A 14,124-nucleotide genomic window follows, 5' to 3' on the forward strand; every position below is an offset into this window, starting at 1 on the left:
ATGTGTCTTGTGGGGGAGGGGGTTCTGCCTATGGGGTGTAGTGGTGTAGAGTGGGGCGTGGGCTTTTCCTGGGATGTGTAGTGTGGGGGAGGGGGCTCTGCCTGTGGGGTGTAGTGTGGGGAGTGGGCCTTTCCTGGGATGTGCAGTGTGGGGGAGGAGGCTCTGCCTGTGGGGTGTAGTGTGGGGAGTGGGCTTTTCCTGGGATGTGTCGTTTGGGGAGGGGGCTCTGCCTGTGGGGTGTAATGTGGGGAGGGGGCTCTGCCTATGGGGTGTAGTGTGAGGAGTGGTCTTTTCTTGGGATGTGTCCATGCCTGTGGGGTGTAATGTGAGGAGGGGACTATGCCTGTGGGGTGTAATATGGGGTGGAGGCTCTGCTTGTGGGGAGTGGGCTTTTCCTAGGGGGTGTAATGTGGGGAGGGGGCTGTTAAGCAATATAAGGAGGGTGCTGTGCATGTGGGGTATAGTGTGGGGAGTGGGCTTTTCCTGGGATGTGTAGTGTGGTGAGGGGGCTCTGCCTGTAGGGTGTAATGTGGGGAGGGGGCTGTGTAAGCAATATAGGGAGGATACTCTACCTGTGGGGTGTAGTGTGAGGAGTGGGCTTTTCCTGGGATGTGTAGTGTGGGGAGGGGGCTCTGCCTGTGGGGTGTAATGTTGGGAGGGGGCTCTGTCAGGGATGTGTAAGGAATATAGGGAGGGAGCTCTGCGTGTGGGGTGTGAGTTTTTCCTGGGATGTGTAGTTTGGGGAGGGGGCTCTGCATGTGGGGTGTAGTGTGGGGAGTGGGCTTTTCCTGGGATGTGTAGTGTGGGGAGGGGGCTCTGCCTGTGTGGTGTAATGTGCGGGGGAGATTCTGCCTGGGATGTGTAAGCAATATAGGGAGTAATTCCAAGTTGATCGCAGCAGGAATTTTGTTAGCAGTTGGGCAAAACCATGTGCGCTGCAGGGGAGGCAGATTTAACATGTGCAGAGAGAGTTAGATTTGGATGGGGTGTGTTCAATCTGCAATCTAATTAAAGCAGACAGTATTTACCCTGCACAGAAACAAAATAACCCACCCAAATCTAACTCTTTCTGCACATGTTATATCTGCCTCCCCTGCAGTGCACATGGTTTTGCCGAACTGCTAACAAAATTCCTGCTGCGATCAACTTGGAATTACCCCCATAGGGAGGGGATCTGCCTGGTAATCAGTTGCTGCCGGAAGACTCATCATGTGGAGATGAGAGGAGGGTCTGTGTCATGCAGCACTTATATTAGGGGCAGCAGCACATTGCACAAAGGGTAAATACAGGAACTGCTGCTAAAGAATAAGTGAGTGTCTGCTGTGTTACCTTATTGGTAGGTGTAACCAGTGTTCATTTTCTGTGAATACTGGTTCCGGACCTCAGCTAAAGTTACGCGTTGATACGATATGTATAGTAGCTCCCACGGATAAGTGTGCAGATGCTTATTATTCTGCTGGGTCTAACAAGCCAGCAAATTCCTGGGTCTTAGCCCCATGATCCTGGTCAGGGGCAGGGTCGTGCACCTGGGTCCTAGTCCAGGTTGTTTCCTTTCACACATGCAGGAATTCCGGGTTGATAGTGATACATGTTCACGTGATATGATATCCCTTTTCTCTAACGTCCTAGTGGATGCTGGGGACTCCGTAAGGACCATGGGGAATAGACGGGCTCCACAGGAGACTGGGCACTCTAAAAGAAAGATTAGGTACTATCTGGTGTGCACTGGCTCCTCCCTCTATGCCCCTCCTCCAGACCTCAGAATCTGTGCCCGGCCAGAGCTGGGTGCTCCTAGTGGGCTCTCCTGAGCCTGCTAGTAAAAGAAAGTATTTGTTAGGTTTTTTATTTTCAGTGAGCTTCTGCTGGCAATAGACTCACTGCTACGAGGGACTGAGGGGAGAGAAGCAAACCTACCTGTCTACAGCTAGGTTGCGCTTCTTAGGCTACTGGACACCATTAGCTCCAGAGGGTTCGAACACAGGCATCTGTCCTCGATCGTCCGTTCCCGGAGCCGCGCCGCCGTCCCCCTCGCAGAGCCAGAAGAACAGAAGCTTGAAAACGGCGGCTGAAGACTCCTGTCTTCATTTAAGGTAGCGCACAGCACCGCAGCTGTGCGCCATTGCTCCCAGCACACTTTCACACTCCGGTCACTGTAGGGTGCAGGGCGCTGGGGGGGGGGGGGGGGGGCGCCCTGGGCAGCAATTGAAGTACCTTTTTGGCATAACATACATATATACAGTCAGGCACTGTATATATGTAAAAAAAACCGCCATTTTTTTCACACAGAAGCCCGCCGCTGAGGGGGCGGGGCCTTCTTCCTCAGCACACCAGCGCCATTGGACGCTCCCCAGGCTCTCCCCTGCAGTATCCAGGTACAAGAAGGGTAAAAAAGAGAGGGGGGGCACATAAATTTAGGCGCAAAAGACATAAAATCGGCAGCTATTGGGTAATCACTTATTATAGTGAATATCCCTGGGTTATATAGCGCTGGGGTGTGTGCTGGCATACTCTCTCTCTATCTCCCCAAAGGCCTTTGTGGGGTCCTGTCCTCAGTCAGAGCATTCCCTGTGTGTGTGCTGTGTGTCGGTACAGCTGTGTCGACATGTTTGATGAGGAGGGTTACGTGGAGGCGGAGCAAGTGCGGATAAATGTGGTGTCGCCGCCGTCGGGGCCGACACCTGATTGGGTGGATATGTGGAAGGTCTTAAATGATAATGTAAGCTCCTTGCATAAAAGGTTTGATGACGCTGCAGCCTTGGGACAGCCGGGGTCTCAACCCGGGCCTGCCCAGGCGACTCAGAGGCCGCCAGGGTCTCATAAATGCCCACTATCTCAGATGGTTGACACAGATGCCGACACGGAGTCCGACTCCAGTGTCGACGATGATGAGGCACAATTACAGCCTAAGATGACCAAGGCCATCCGCTACATGATTATTGCAATGAAAGATGTATTGCACATTTCAGAGGTTAACCCTGTCCCTGACAAGAGGGTGTATATGTTTGGGGAGAAAAAGCAGGCAGTGACTTTTCCCCCGTCACATGAATTAAATAAGTTATGTGAAGAAGCGTGGAGTTCCCCTAATAAGAAAGTGGTGATTTCCAAAAAATTACTGCTGGCGTACCCTTTCCCGCCAACGGACAGGTTACGTTGGGAATCCTCCCCTAGGGTAGACAAGGCGCTGACACGCTTATCTAAGAAGGTGGCCCTGCCGTCTCAGGATACGGCCGCCCTAAAGGATCCTGCGGATAGGAAGCTATCTTGAAGTCAGTGTATACACACTCTGGTACTCTACTGAGACCAGCTATTGCTTCAGCCTGGATGTGTAGCGCTGTAGCAGCATGGACAGATACTCTGTCAGAGGACATAGATGCCCTGGACAGGGATACTGTCTTGCTAACCCTGGGCCATATAAAAGACGCCGTCTTATATATGCGGGATGCCCAGAGGGACATTTGCCTGCTGGGTTCTAGAATTAATGCAATGTCCATTTCTGCCAGGAGGGTTTTATGGACTCGGCAATGGACAGGGGATGCCGATTCTAAAAAACACATGGAGGTTTTGCCTTATAAGGGTGAGGAATTGTTTGGGGACGGCCTCTCGGACCTTGTGTCCACAGCGACAGCTGGAAAGTCGACTTTCTTGCCTCAGGTTTCCTCACAGCCTAAGAAAGCACCGTATTATCAAATGCAGTCCTTTCGTTCTCAGAGAAGCAAGAAGGTCAGAGGTGCATCCTTTCTTGCCAGAGGCAGGAGTAGAGGAAAGAAGCTGCACCATGCAGCTAGTTCCCAGGAACAAAAGTCCTCCCCGGCTTCCACTAAGTCCACCGCATGACGCTGGGGCTCCACAGGCGGAGCCAGGAGCGGTGGGGGCGCGTCTCCGAAAATTCAGCAACCAGTGGGTTCGCTCACAGGTGGATCCTTGGGCTATACAAATTGTATCTCAGGGATACAAGCTGGAGTTCGAAGTGACTCCCCCTCACCGTTACCTAAAATCAGCCTTGCCAGCTTCCCCCACGGAAAGGGAGGTAGTCCTGGCTGCAATTCACAAGCTGTACCTCCAGCAAGTGATAATAATGGTCCCCCTCCTCCACACTGTTTGTGGTACCGAAACCAGACGGTTCGGTAAGACCCATTCTGAATTTAAAATCCTTGAACATTTATATGAAAAAATTCAAGTTCAAAATGGAATCGCTCAGAGCGGTCATTGCAAGCCTGGAAGAGGGGGATTTTATGGTATCTCTGGACATCAAGGATGCTTACTTGCATGTCCCCATTTATCCACCTCACCAGGAGTACCTCAGGTTTGTGGTACAGGACTGTCATTACCAATTCCAGACGTTGCCGTTTGGTCTGTCCACGGCACCGAGAGTATTTACCAAGGTAATGGCCGAAATGATGGTACTCCTTCGGAAGCAAGGAGTTACAGTTATCCCGTACTTGGACGATCTCCTCATAAGGGCGAGGTCCAGGGAGCAGTTGTTGATCAGCGTAGCACACTCTCAGGAAGTGTTGCAACAGCACGGCTGGATTCTGAATATTCCAAAGTCGCAGCTGATTCCTACGACGCGTCTGCCCTTCCTTGGTATGATTCTGGACACAGAACAGAAGAAGGTGTTTCTCCCGGAGGAGAAGGCCCAGGAGTTAGTGACTCTGGTCAGGAACCTCCTAAAACCAAAGCAGGTGTCTGTGCATCACTGCACGCGAGTCCTGGGAAAGATGGTGGCCTCATACGAAGCCATTCCCTTCGGCAGGTTCCATGCGAGGATCTTTCAGTGGGATCTGTTGGACAAGTGGTCCGGATCGCATCTTCAGATGCATCGGCTGATCACCCTGTCCCCGAGGGCCAGGGTGTCTCTACTGTGGTGTCTGCAGAGTGCTCATCTTCTCGAGGGCCGCAGATTCGGCATACAGGACTGGGTACTGGTGACCACGGATGCAAGCCTCCGCGGATGGGGGGCAGTCACTCAGGGAAGAAACTTCCAAGGGCTGTGGTCAAGTCAGGAGACTTGTCTGCACATAAATATACTGGAACTAGGGGCCATATACAACGCCCTGAGTCAAGCGGAGCCCCTGCTTCGAGACCAACCAGTGCTGATTCAGTCAGACAACATCACGGCGGTCACCCATGTAAACCGCCAGGGCGGCACAAGAAGCAGGGTGGCGATGGCAGAAGCCACAAAGATTTTTCGTTGGGCGGAGATTCACGTACAAGCACTGTCAGCAGTGTTCATTCCGGGAGTGGACAACTGGGAAGCAGACTTCCTCAGCAGACACGACCTCCACCCGGGAGAGTGGGGACTTCATCAAGAAGTCTTCACACAGATTGCAAATCGATGGGAACTGCCACAGGTGGACATGATGGCGTCCCGCCTCAACAAAAAGCTAAAAAGATATTGCGCCAGGTCAAGGGACCCTCAGGCGATAGCTGTGGACGCGCTAGTGACACCCTGGGTGTTCCAGTCGGTATATGTGTTCCCTCCTCTTCCTCTCATACCCAAGGTACTGAGAATAGTAAGAAAAAGAGGAGTGAGAACAATACTCATCGTTCCGGATTGGCCAAGAAGGACTTGGTACCCAGAACTACAAGAGATGATCACAGAGGACCCATGGCCTCTGCCTCTCAGACAGGACCTGTTGCAACAGGGGCCCTGTCTGTTCCAAGACTTACCGCGGCTGCGTTTGACGGCATGGCGGTTGAACGCCGGATCCTAACGGAAAAGGGCATCCCGGATGAAGTGATTCCTACGCTGATAAAAGCTAGGAAGAATGTAACAGCTAAGCATTATCACCGTATATGGCGAAGATATGTTGCTTGGTGTGAGGCCAGGATGGCCCCTACAGAGGAATTCCAGCTGGGTCGATTTCTGCACTTCCTACAGTCAGGTGTGACTATGGGCCTGAAATTAGGGTCCATAAAGGTCCAGATTTCGGCCCTATCCATTTTCTTTCAAAAAGAACTGGCTTCACTGCCTGAGGTTCAGACGTTGTAAAGGGAGTGCTGCATATTCAGCCCCCTTTTGTGCCACCAGTGGCACCTTGGGATCTTAACGTTGTGTTGGATTTCCTGAAATCCCACTGGTTTGAACCACTTAAGACCGTGGAACTAAAGTATCTCACGTGGAAAGTGGTCATGCTGTTGGCCTTAGCATCGGCGAGGCGTGTATCAGAATTGGCGGCTTTGTCATGTAAAAGCCCTTATTTGATCTTCCATATGGACAGGGCAGAATTGCGGACTCGTGCCCAATTTCTCCCAAAGGTGGTATCATCGTTTCATTTGAACCAACCTATTGTGGTCCCTGCGGCTACTCGGGACTTGGAGGACTCCAAGTTGCTGGACGTAGTCCGGGCTTTGAAAATATATGTTTCCAGAACGGCTGGAGTCAGGAAGACTGACTCACTGTTTATTCTGTATGCACCCAATAAGCTGGGTGCTCCTGCTTCAAAGCAAACTATTGCTCGCTGGATCTGTAGCACGATTCAGCTGGCTCATTCTGCGGCTGGTTTGCCGCATCCAAAATCAGTGAAAGCCCATTCCACAAGGAAGGTGGGCTCTTCTTGGGCGGCTGCCCGAGGGGTCTCGGCTTTACAGCTTTGCCGAGCGGCTACTTGGTCGGGTTCAAACACTTTTGCAAAGTTCTACAAGTTTGATACCCTGGCTGAGGAGGACCTTGTGTTTGCTCATTCGGTGCTGCAGAGTCATCCGCACTCTCCCGCCCGTTTGGGAGCTTTGGTATAATCCCCATGGTCCTTACGGAGTCCCCAGCATCCACTAGAACGTTAGAGAAAATAAGAATTTACTCACCGGTAATTTTATTTCTCGTAGTCCGTAGTGGATGCTGGGCGCCCGTCCCAAGTGCGGACTTTCTGCAATACGTGTATATAGTTATTGCTTAATAAAGGGTTATTGTTATGAGCCATCCGTTGAGTGATGCTCAGTTGTTGTTCATACTGTTAACTGGGTAAGGTTATCACGAGTTGTACGGTGTGATTGGTGTGGCTGGTATGTATCTTGCCCTGGATTATCAAAATCCTTTCCTTGTAATGTCAGCTCTTCCGGGCACAGTTTCCCTAACTGAGGTCTGGAGGAGGGGCATAGAGGGAGGAGCCAGTGCACACCAGATAGTACCTAATCTTTTTTTAGAGTGCCCAGTCTCCTGCGGAGCCCGTCTATTCCCCATGGTCCTTACTGAGTCCCCAGCATCCACTACGGACTACGAGAAATAGTAATTCTTGTGAGTAATAGTAATACCGGTGAGTAAATTCTTATTATTCTTCCCACTTTCTGAGATTAGTCATAAGAAATAATTATTAGAGAAATAAAAGAAATAAAGCTGGTAGTTATGCGCACCCGAGTACACCCAGAAGACAAGCGCTGGGTGTAATAGAGATGAAAGGGACCCGGTACAGCTGAGCCGCTCATTAGCCCAATGCATGGCGTCACGGCCACCCTGCAGGGGACTGCGGGCTTATCAGATAAGCCATGTACATCTGCAGATAGGGAATGTGGATGAAAGATATGGCTGGCTGCAATGAAACGCCTACTGTACATGTATCTTTTAGGCTAGGCCACACATAGCGTTTTAGCAGGATGCAGCAGAACAGGGCCTGGAGTTGCACCTGAGCTAGACTGCCTGCTTCCAATGCTGCAAACTTCCAGCAGGTGGGTTTGCGGTTCTACCACAATGCGTACACAAATACATCCAAATGTATGTGTTGTACTTGTCATCCGGCCGTCCTGTCATCCTGCTGGTGGTTGCATCCGGTGGCTGCGGTTCAGCAGGATATACTGTATGTAGACGGCTGCATAGAATACCATGTGAAGGCTCCATCCTGCCAAGCAGGTACCGCTGAACGGGAGCCGCTAAACCGCTGTGTGGCCGCAGCCTAACACTGCAGACCTACGTACGAACATACCAACACTTGAAATAACCATGAGGCGCTTTATGCTATGGGTCTGGATTCAGAGGACAATGCAGAATTTCTAGAGGAGGCTTCCAAGTACTTGGGAGGCAGATTTCCGAAAACCTCAAAAAAATATAAAGTGGTGTAACCAATTAGATTCTGTCTTTTTTTTCTAGGATGCAATAGTGAAATGGTAGCTAGAATCTGACTGGATGCAATGTGCAACACCACCACTTTTCACTTTTTAGAAGCTTTAGTAAATCTGCATCTTCAAAGGAGGTGAAAACAAGTCTAATTAGTTCTAGGCTTATCCAAAGAACAGGTTAGTGAACCATGAGGCGTAGCTCCCACCATTGGAAGGCTCCAAAGTAGGACAGGGGTGCGGCTGCAGCAGATCCCTGGTGGGTTTATTTTTCATACTGCACACCGCACAGATATCTTCCACCACAGCGTGCACCAGTGCAACACCTCCCAGCCGTCAGGAAATCGGACAAACACTCTGGACAGTGGGACTGTCACATTAAAATCAGGATGGTTGGGAGGTATGCATGAGTGCGCTTCCCTGGGGCTGGGACTGGCAGAGCTGTGTGCACCACAAATAGGCCAGGCTACGCTCAGCCGATTGGCATTGCTGCTGGACCCTGCGGAGCAGTGACTCAGAGCAGTGACCCAGCCCGCAGGAAATGTGACACTGGTACTTGTGTGGTGAAATATTCCATACCTCCCATCTGTCCCGATTTCGGCGGGATAGTCCTGTTTTTCACGAACTGTCCTGCTGCCCCCTCCACGTGCATAGTGTCTATCCACTGGCAGAGAGGGACAGGGGGCATGGCCAGCAGCTCACAAAGCGCTATCCATGCCCCTATAGTGCTAAAAAAGGGTGTGTGGCTTGCAATTGAGGCACTTGACACGAGGCTACGCCCTCTAATTTCGGGCATGCGCAGATGTCCCTCTTCACCGCATTAAGAAGTTGGAAGGTATGAATATTCCAGAACCATAATCACTAAAGACTTAGGAAGTATTCACCCATATCGCCTCTACACAACGAAAGCGGTCAGTATACGGATTACAGGTGCTTGGTGTCATCGCACCTCTTTCCGCAGTCAGCTATTGCTCTTGTAGGAATGGCGGTGGTAACGTTACAAGCTCAGCATTGGGAGGGCAGAAAAGGAACAGAACAGAGACGTGCGATCACCTGGATCAGTTACCTGGATTTCTGCCATGTTTTCAAAATTGCTGGCTCATGTTACCGTGTTTGAAACGGGATCGGTATGGGATCCCGGCTGTCATTATACCAACCGTGGCATCTCATCTGCCAGAATGGCTGCAGCGTGGCGAGGACTATGATAAAGGGGTTAGGCAAAAAAAAAACACCTTTAAAATGAAACCATTTCACACCACAGAAATAATCCAGTATCGACCCAGTATATTGCTGGGTTGACACAAGTCGCTGTGAGGTTTGAAAAGGTCAGTCCCGAATTCCCGGGTTGCCTGACCCGGTAATTCAATCCGCGAATAAAGAAGGGTTACCGGGTCAGGTGCAGTGTAAACGGGTTAAATAGAACCCGTTCACTGCATAGGGAGAGATAGCGCGAAGATGATCTCATCTCCTAGTGCCGCCTCCACCCCCGATGACGCCACGGTCCCAGTCCCCGATGGCAACCGAGCCAGTTCTCAGGGTCCAATGCCGGGTCGCACCTGAGAAGGACCCGTTTCCAATTCCCGGGTGCGACCCGGCATTAGCGATCTGAAAACGGTATCAGTGGGTACGGGTACTACTTTTCTCTTTCATCCACTAGGGGACACTGGAGCGTTCCTTAGACATTAGGGGTGTGAAGCTTGCAACCGGAGGTGTGGCACAATCTAAAGTTAGCATTGTCTGCACAGCCGGCTCCTCCCCCTTCACATCCCTCCTCCCTCAGTTTGGAAAATTGTGCCTAGGAGGTACAAGCACAGAAGGAAGCTCCTGCTCCTTGAAGATGATTTTTTTTTTTTTTCCTTTTATACTGACCCAATCCCTCCTAACTAAAGGGAGGGTGCAGTTTTCAAAAGAAAAGATGGTAAATGCCCGATCCCACCTAAAGAAAGGGGGTGCAGGCTTTACTAGATGAAAAGGCTGCGTCCCCCTAATAAAAGGGGGACAAAGTTCAGGAGTGGAGACAATGCTTCCGACTGAATAGAGACTAAGATCCCAGTGAAAGGGTTTGGTATCTCTATCTGAAGATTCTCTTCTAACAGTGAGTAAACGGCTGAGCCGAGAAAAAGAATATCCTTATTAGAGAAGAACAGCTGGAGCCGAGCCAACCTGTTAAAAATGGGGGCAAAGGTTTCCATGAAGTGGAGAGACAAGGACCCTGATTGAAAGGGTCGGCATCTCTCCTAAGCAGCACAGTGAGTTGATTTACAGGCAGCATTTTTAAATAGACACTGTTAGACAGAGACAGTCCGTACAGACACTGCCTGTAAGGAGAGTGAGCACTATGAGGGGGCAGCTACATGGAGGGCTCTATTGCAGGCTGAGCACCGACAGTACTTTTAGAGATGTGTCTTAAATTTTTCAGTTGTGGCCATTTTGGATTTTAGAAATAGGCGCCCACCTGTAGTTAGAAAATCTCTGAGGAGATTCTTCAGCTACCAATCACTGTCAAGCAGATTGAAACATTGTATTAAATTCAGTACATCCTGAGATTAATTTACATATGGCTGGTGTTGCTACAGAAAGGCTTTGCTGCTGCTGCTGCTGCTGCTAAATCTTTGTATAAAGAATTATGTGGGGGGGTTTTCCCTCCAAAGGATTCTACTGAAAAAGATCCTGAGGAAGAGGAGCAACAGAAGTATAATCCAGTCAAGCCAAGCTGTTCTAACAGTTGGTGCTGTGAGGATTGCAGACGCCAGGTTGGTTTTAAAAAAAATAAAATAGAAAATAAATATATATATATATATATATATTCTCTCTAAGAACAAAAGAAGAATGCGCTCATAGTGCAGATAAGTTTGATAATTTATTTTCACACAGGTAGGTCAAAGCTGCTCACAATAATTAAAAAGACTTGTACCCTATATTCCCACTCTGTGGGCTGATTACCACATGGTATAAAGAAAGAACCCAGGCAAAGACCTGTACACCGCCGTCCAAGGACCAGGACCTGAAACCCGCATCGCTGGCTGAGATTATCGGCCGTGACTCGTCCGGACACCACGTCAATGGACCAGTCGGAGATACAGTGCACACGGGTGACTCGAGCGTCTGGTAGGCCACGCCCCCAACGCGTTTCGTAAGGTACTTCGTCAGGAGGCTGGCCCACCAGACGCAACACTGGTCTTAATATACTCTACAGGCCAGGCAATCAGCCATTCACTGCCGCCGGATAGTTTAACATAAACTTCTACTTAATCAGCTATTTGCCGCAAATTCAATCATTTACACAAAACATGGTTTAAAACACTGGGATGAATCACATCATATATAAAATCATGCTATGTGGCAGTAACATACAATATATTGCACAAAACAACCACATTAAAAACACACATAAATACATATACGTATACCCACATCTATACATAGACAGACATTCTTTAATAGATTACTAAAACATTTTTTCTCTATCGTCCTAGTGGATGCTGGGGTTCCTGAAAGGACCATGGGGAATAGCGGCTCCGCAGGAGACAGGGCACAAAAAGTAAAGCTTTAGGATCAGGTGGTGTGCACTGGCTCCTCCCCCTATGACCCTCCTCCAAGCCTCAGTTAGATTTTTGTGCCCGGCCGAGAAGGGTGCAATCTAGGTGGCTCTCCTAAAGAGCTGCTTAGAAAAGTTTAGCTTAGGTTTTTTATTTTACAGTGAGTCCTGCTGGCAACAGGATCACTGCAACGAGGGACTTAGGGGAGAAGAAGTGAACTCACCTGCGTGCAGGATGGATTGGCTTCTTGGCTACTGGACATTAGCTCCAGAGGGACGATCACAGGTACAGCCTGGATGGTCACCGGAGCCTCGCCGCCGGCCCCCTTGCAGATGCTGAAACAAGAAGAGGTCCAGAATCGGCGGCAGAAGACTCCTCAGTCTTCTTAAGGTAGCGCACAGCACTGCAGCTGTGCGCCATTTTCCTCTCAGCACACTTCACACGGCAGTCACTGAGGGTGCAGGGCGCTGGGAGGGGGGCGCCCTGGGAGGCAAATGAAAACCTTTTTTGGCTAAAAATACCTCACATATAGCCTCCGGGGGCTATATGGAGATATTTAACCCCTGCCAGAATCCATTAAAGAGCGGGAGACGAGCCCGCCGAAAAAGGGGCGGGGCCTATCTCCTCAGCACACAGCGCCATTTTCCCTCACAGAAAGGCTGGAGGGAAGGCTCCCAGGCTCTCCCCTGCACTGCACTACAGAAACAGGGTTAAAACAGAGAGGGGGGGCACTAATTTGGCGTTAGAAATATATAAAAGATGCTATAAGGGAAAACACTTATATAAGGTTGTCCCTATATAATTATAGCGTTTTTGGTGTGTGCTGGCAAACTCTCCCTCTGTCTCTCCAAAGGGCTAGTGGGTCCTGTCCTCTATCAGAGCATTCCCTGTGTGTGTGCTGTGTGTCGGTACGTGTGTGTCGACATGTATGAGGACGATGTTGGTGAGGAGGCGGAGCAATTGCCTGTAATGGTGATGTCACTCTCTAGGGAGTCGACACCGGAATGGATGGCTTATTTAGGGAATTACGTGATAATGTCAACACGCTGCAAGGTCGGTTGACGACCAGGTTGGTTTAAAAAAAAAAAAATAGAAAATAAATATATATATATATATATTCTCTCTAAGAACAAAAGAAGAATGCGCTCATAGTGCAGATAAGTTTGATAATTTATTTTCACACAGGTAGGTCAAAGCTGCTCACAATAATTAAAAAGACTTGTACCCTATATTCCCACTCTGTGGGCTGATTACCACATGGTATAAAGAAAGAACCCAGGCAAAGACCTGTACACCGCCGTCCAAGGACCAGGACCTGAAACCCGCATCGCTGGCTGAGATTATCGGCCGTGACTCGTCCGGACACCACGTCAATGGACCAGTCGGAGATACAGTGCACACGGGTGACTCGAGCGTCTGGTAGGCCACGCCCCCAACGCGTTTCGTAAGGTACTTCGTCAGGAGGCTGGCCCACCAGACGCAACACTGGTCTTAATATACTCTACAGGCCAGGCAATCAGCCATTCACTGCCGCCGGATAGTTTAACATAAACTTCTACTTAATCAGCTATTTGCCGCAAATTCAATCATTTACACAAAACATGGTTTAAAACACTGGGATGAATCACATCATATATAAAATCATGCTATGTGGCAGTAACATACAATATATTGCACAAAACAACCACATTAAAAACACACATAAATACATATACGTATACCCACATCTATACATAGACAGACATTCTTTAATAGATTACTAAAACATTTTTTCTCTATCGTCCTAGTGGATGCTGGGGTTCCTGAAAGGACCATGGGGAATAGCGGCTCCGCAGGAGACAGGGCACAAAAAGTAAAGCTTTAGGATCAGGTGGTGTGCACTGGCTCCTCCCCCTATGACCCTCCTCCAAGCCTCAGTTAGATTTTTGTGCCCGGCCGAGAAGGGTGCAATCTAGGTGGCTCTCCTAAAGAGCTGCTTAGAAAAGTTTAGCTTAGGTTTTTTATTTTACAGTGAGTCCTGCTGGCAACAGGATCACTGCAACGAGGGACTTAGGGGAGAAGAAGTGAACTCACCTGCGTGCAGGATGGATTGGCTTCTTGGCTACTGGACATTAGCTCCAGAGGGACGATCACAGGTACAGCCTGGATGGTCACCGGAGCCTCGCCGCCGGCCCCCTTGCAGATGCTGAAACAAGAAGAGGTCCAGAATCGGCGGCAGAAGACTCCTCAGTCTTCTTAAGGTAGCGCACAGCACTGCAGCTGTGCGCCATTTTCCTCTCAGCACACTTCACACGGCAGTCACTGAGGGTGCAGGGCGCTGGGAGGGGGGCGCCCTGGGAGGCAAATGAAAACCTTTTTTGGCTAAAAATACCTCACATATAGCCTCCGGGGGCTATATGGAGATATTTAACCCCTGCCAGAATCCATTAAAGAGCGGGAGACGAGCCCGCCGAAAAAGGGGCGGGGCCTATCTCCTCAGCACACAGCGCCATTTTCCCTCACAGAAAGGCTGGAGGGAAGGCTCCCAGGCTCTCCCCTG

Source organism: Pseudophryne corroboree, chromosome 2, assembly GCF_028390025.1.
Source record: "Pseudophryne corroboree isolate aPseCor3 chromosome 2, aPseCor3.hap2, whole genome shotgun sequence".
Lineage (NCBI taxonomy): Eukaryota > Metazoa > Chordata > Amphibia > Anura > Myobatrachidae > Pseudophryne > Pseudophryne corroboree.